This window comes from Onychostoma macrolepis, chromosome 19 (assembly GCF_012432095.1).
Source record: "Onychostoma macrolepis isolate SWU-2019 chromosome 19, ASM1243209v1, whole genome shotgun sequence".
In the NCBI taxonomy this organism is placed as follows: domain Eukaryota; kingdom Metazoa; phylum Chordata; class Actinopteri; order Cypriniformes; family Cyprinidae; genus Onychostoma; species Onychostoma macrolepis.
The window spans coordinates 3310055-3316063 of NC_081173.1; the positions used below are offsets into that span (position 1 = coordinate 3310055).

The following is a 6009-nucleotide window of genomic DNA, read 5'->3' on the forward strand; positions in this document are numbered from 1 at the left end:
ACATGTGCACAGTCTGAATGCAGGTGGAAATTCACATTTTAGCAGTGGAGAGTGTCATGCTCATTACTGAAGCCTCAGATAGTCTCATCATGCAAATACACTAAATCTAACTTTTTGGTCCCTGTGTATCTGTGAGAAATGTCCTGACAGTATTGATTGATTTTTGTTTTGTGTAAAGATTTCATGAGTTTCTCACACACGCGCGCGCACACACAGACACATGCAAAAAAAAAAACTTTCCCTTTAACAGTGTAGAAATACAAACATACACAAACAAAACAGTTTGCAGTAATTACTAAAGCTGACAAACAATTCCACAATAATTAGTTTCTTTTCATAGGTTCACTCCATGCTGCATCAGTTTTAGCTCATGCTATGGGAACACTCTCCAGGTATGACGAATCCTGTTTATTATGAGTGAGGACACTCACTGAAAGCGTTTGGGATTTCGCCATACGAAATTCATGATAAATATATAACTGCTTGCAAACTCACCTTCTTGTTTAGAAAAGGAGCCTTGGGGATCTTATGTGGAACACAATGTTGAGTTTTGCCACATGCCATGTTTGGACAACAACAGTTAAACCTTGCTTCTTTTTTTTTTTTTTTTGGACTCACAACATTGTGGTTATAACGGGATGTGTACCCCTTGTGTAGTTTGGGCCCCTTAGTCAGGCTATACATTATCCTATTTTGGAAAACACTAAATTAAAAACTGTGTCAGACCACTGTTCAACTATGTGTTTTGAATGACAGTTTTCTACCTCTTGCTCTCTGCAATAATGCCCTCAGATCACAAGAATGTGCCTTGTTTTACATGACCTTCTGCTTCTTTTCACTCCATGATTCTGCAGTCCTTTCTCTTTTTCAGTTGCAGGAAGTTAAGAGACTGCACAGGTTCTGTCCTGTGAGGGCACTGAGGATTTTCATTGACCTCCAATGCTGTAAATTAAATCAATTGTTTGTATATTCGAGTGGTCGCAAAAAGGGTTTTGTACTTACAGAACAAAGGATGTTGCATTGGGTAAGGAGAATGCAATTTATCTTGCCTATGACGGATGCAAACTGTCCCTCTTAGTATTCAAGTTTACTCTACTAGGGATGTTGCTTAATCGCAGGCATTATCTAAAGGTATGCCTTTGAATGATATTTGTGTTGCGGAAAGCTGGGACTCTCCACACACATTTATCAGATTTTACTTTCTAGATATGGATTTGACTCCTGGTTTCCAGTGGTCAATTTATATCCTTGTGCCAGGCTTTGCAAGCATACAGACTGATGAATGGCACTTACTCAGTAGTACTGAGTAACAGTAGTTACTCAGTAGTATTTTGGTAGTAAAGTGTTCAACAAAAAAGTAACAAAAAGTACACACATCTGGCAGGCAAAAAAGCTCAATAAGTGTGCTCAACCACAAAAATAAATAAATACATAAACAAGGAAGTAAAAATCAGCATACTGTACTATAGTTCCAAAAGTAGAAAAATGTTTATAGCATGTACAAAAAGTAAGATTTCCATGAGGACACTGACAAAAACAAAGTCAGGTACTGTCCCAGCAAGCACACAATGTCATAAGAAGATGATTTAATGGTTACATTTTGGTTGCGACATCAGGTGACCAAAATTCAATGTCAATTCAACGTCTAATGTCTCTTTTCCACCGAGCGGTACGGTTCAGTACAGTACGGTACAGTACAGTACGCAATTATGTCCGTTTCCATTGTCAGAAGTTGTGACACAAACACAAAAAAATATATAACAGTGTATTTTATCATTTTATATTTTCACACAGACAATAGCCGTTTCTCAATATGCGTTCTTTTCTGTTCTTGTTGACTTGTGAAACATCATTGCCTAAAAACCTGCAGAATTTTCAAAATATTACTGTTATTGTGACATGAACAGAGGTGGGTACCCAAAAACTGTACTCAAGTAAAAGTAAAAGTACTTATAGAAATATTTACTCTAAAAGTAATAGTCTGAATAGTTACTCGAGTAAGAGTAAAAAAGTACACTGTTAAAAATGTACTGTAGAATTTACAGGATGTTACTGGCAAAAAAGTTGCCAATAAAATCTTGTAAAAATGATGTTAATTGCTGTAAAATGGATTACAGTATAATACTGCAAAGCAAATCACAGTTAATTGCTGTATGTGAAATACAGTAATTTGTAGTATTTTTTACAGTAACATTGAATTAAACTTGTAGTTTATATTACAGCAATATTTTGTAATCTCACGAAAGTACAGTATTTACCTGGCAACAACAGTTGCCAATAAAATCCTGTAAATACCCCTAAATCCAAGATGATGTTGTAATAATTTAACAATGAAAATGCTGCAAAGAATAATTTTAACAGTAAACTGTAAAATACTGATTTAAATGAATTATCATGAGAACTATCTTAATACATTTACAAATGAATAAAAACCAAGTCAAAGATGTTGCAAATAAATATTTATTAAAACTGGCAGAAAGACATTGCAAGGCTTTTACTGGTAAAAATAAAAATGTCAGTCTTTCAACAGTTAAAATCTTATCATAAAAATAACATAGCATCACAAAATAACTACAACTAACTGTTATATCAAAAAAAATATATGCCATATTCTGAGTAGAACATTTACTTTCTATAAAAAAATTAAGGTCAATCAACAGAATTTGTATAATTTTGGTTAAAGGATTAAAATAAAATGCTGGAATCAACATTATACCACAAATTCTGTTGTTTGAGCTCATGTTATATTAAATTTAGAATATTCCTGCAAAAGACAATTTAATAAATACATACTGAAAGTCCATCAACTTTCTGAGATGAGCACACATGAGGGTTGTCCCTCTTCTCTGAGACCTTTCCACTTGTTTTGCCTCTATGTATCCGTCTTGTATCCAGTAAGTGTTGTGTTTCCAACAAAACATCTGCACATAAAACAAGCAGAAGCTTTAGAATAAAGTTCAGTATTGAACGAAACTAGCTCAATAAAATAAATGTAAAAATGCCACTTATACAATACAATCAGCATTTACTAGTACTTAAACTAAATAAGTAACCTTTTTCACAAATGAAATTACTCAAGTAAAACATGTTACCTTTGAAATTAATTCAAGTGTGCAAAAGACGCCTGCTGACGGATGCCAGGCTGAAGTTGTAATAAGACTGAAAATCCAGCCGCAAAGTTGAGGTATGAATTCACAACCATGTGACCCTCGAATAGGCCTAGTCAAAAGCCACTGGGTGCACCTGAAATGAATAAATAGAAGCAATAATGTAACTTACAATACAGCATTTCAATATAAAATGTAATCTAAAATGCAAGTTTATCAAATGATTTACAACAGAATTAATAAGAATTAATACATTACCTAATATAATCAGCTTCAGAGAGTCTTGAAGCATCAAACATTTCTCCACATCAGCTGCTATTCTTTGCACCTACAAGAAATAATGAAAATTATCTTGTGATTTAAAAAAAATATGCATTTACATAAATGAGACCAAAATGAACACCCAAAATGCATATATTTTAAAATAAACTTTTACATTTGATTAATAAATTAAATTATAACAATACATTGTAGAACTGTACCACCAATCAAATTAAATAATTTATAATGCAAAATTACAACTGTGTTATGACATTAATGTTTTACATTAATTTTGAAATTACAAATAAGAAATGTTGTAAAATGCAATGATACTTTTAAACGTGAAACTAAACCACCATTAGGTGGCAGCAATATGAGTGAGTCAGTTGAGTCATTCATTGAACCGATTCGTTCAGAATGCTGATTCATTCAGTAAAAACACCGCTGAGTTTTGCTTTGATCTTTATTTGGAACTATTTTCGATGGTGAAATAGAACAACAGTCAATATTGTGTATAAAAAGTAAGTAACTTAATGTTAACTAATTGTTTATTGAACTATGTAACATTTGCAATCGTGATAATCAGCAACAGATCACTTGTTATGCTACTTAATAATATTAACGTAACATTAGATGTTATAAATAAACTCAACAGCTTGAACATTTACCTCATGTTTCTTCCGTGAGTTTATGTGTGCTGTTAAGGTTATTTGTTTTTATGTTGAATGTAATAAAATCAGAATCAGTCTTGCATTTCGATGCTTCCATAGTTATTTTTTTTTCAATCAAGCTTTAATCAGGCTATCTTGTCCAATCCGGCATGTAACGTTAAATATGTCTTTCACTACAAAATTGTCCCGGACAAGCTTTAATGTCGAGTACAACTACAGTGGCAATAGACACAATTTCTCATTTACATGTAGTTTCTAATTATAGTAAGATGTCATGTCAATATGGGACAGTTGAAAACATATAAACAAATCAAATCTCACATATTTTGCTTATGACAGATAGTAGAACGTTACTATGACAATCGTTCACACTGGGCATTAGGTTAAAAGTTGGGTAAACACTACTTTAAATGCTCTCAATAAGAAAATTAATCTACCAAAATGAGAAAAATGCAGCATTCAGCCTAATTATGCTATAATAGCAATTTCCAGTTTACTGCACATAAATTACCATGGCCACTTGGTCTAAATGTCGTGATAGCAGGCTATTGCACATGATATCGCTTATACATTAACTTAAATAAATATAAAAGGATATATTTCTTTTTTGTCATAGTTAAAAGGATATATTTCTTAAGTAAAATTAAGTTAATTTACCAGGAATTATGAATAAAGCCTCTAATCTTCAATCGTTCTGGCACTGCTCCAGTCGCTGGATTTCAGATTTGAATGATGCGCGCGCAATCCCATAATGCCACACTACAGTAAAGTAGTGTAAAAAGCAGGAGCTACAGTGACAACACCTGTTTCTTGTAAATTAATTACAGTTGACATGGAAATATACTGTTAACAACTGTAAAACCTTATTTGACCCATAATGCATTGCGAATTGCAGCAACATCTTGTAAAATGTTTAAACAGTAAAATTCTGTAAAATTTTGCTGTAGAAACTACAACAATTTTTTACAGTGTATCAGATAAAAAAACTACTCAAGTAGTTAGTTACTAGTTACTTTGGATCATATACTGTACATCTCATACACACACTGCCGTTCAAAAGATTGTTAATGTTTTTTTAATTCATTTCAGTGGTGCAAAACAGAATTGATCAACTTTTAACGCCAGTCTTCAGTGTCACATAATCCTTCAGAAATCATTCCAATACGTTGATTTATAATTAATGCTGTTCTTTTTAGCTTTCCATTCATCAAATAATCCTGAACAAAATGTCACAGGTTCCAAAAAAATATTAAGCAGCAAAACTGTTTCCAACACTAGTAAACCAATATATTAGAATGTTTTCTGAAGGATCATATGACTCTGAAAACTGGAGTAACAGCTGATGAAAATTCTGATTTGCATCATTGAATTAAATTATTTTTTAAAGTATATTAATTATGTATTATATACAGTGGGTACGGAAAGTATTCAGACCCCCTTAAATTTTTCACTCTTTGTTATATTGCAGCCATTTGCTAAAATCATTTAAGTTCATTTTTTTCCCTCATTAATGTACACACAGCACCCCATATTGACAGAAAAACACAGAATTGTTGACATTTTTGCAGATTTATTAAAAAAGAAAAACTGAAATATCACATGGTCCTAAGTGCACAAATGCACTCAGTATTTAGTAGAAGCACCCTTTTGATCTAATACAGCCATAAGTATTTTTGGGAAAGATGCAAAAAGTCTTTCACTTAAATTCCATTTAAGGATTATGGAGGCCACTGTGCTCTTAGGAACCTTAAGTGCAGCAGAAATCTTTTTGTAACCTTGGCCAGATCTGTGCCTTGCCACAATTCTGTCTCTGAGCTCTTCAGGCAGTTCCTTTGACCTCATGATTCTCATTTGCTCTGACATACACTGTGAGCTGTAAGGTCTTATATAGACAGGTGTGTGGCTTTCCTAATCAAGTCCAATCAGTATAATCAAACACAGCTGGACTCAAATGAAGGCGTAGAACCATC

At 33.0% G+C, this 6009-nt stretch overlaps 1 long non-coding RNA gene across 1 annotated transcript; it reads right to left on the bottom strand.

Annotated features, from left to right (window-relative positions):
* Positions 1-2772: 2772 nt before the first annotated feature.
* LOC131525285 (uncharacterized) lies at positions 2773-4769 on the bottom strand. Its single transcript, XR_009267181.1, has 4 exons — positions 4697-4769; positions 3366-3435; positions 3093-3243; positions 2773-2921 (listed from the first exon to the last, which is right to left on the bottom strand). It is a non-coding gene; the product is annotated as an uncharacterized LOC131525285 (long non-coding RNA).
* Between the last annotated feature and the right edge of the window lie 1240 nt (positions 4770-6009).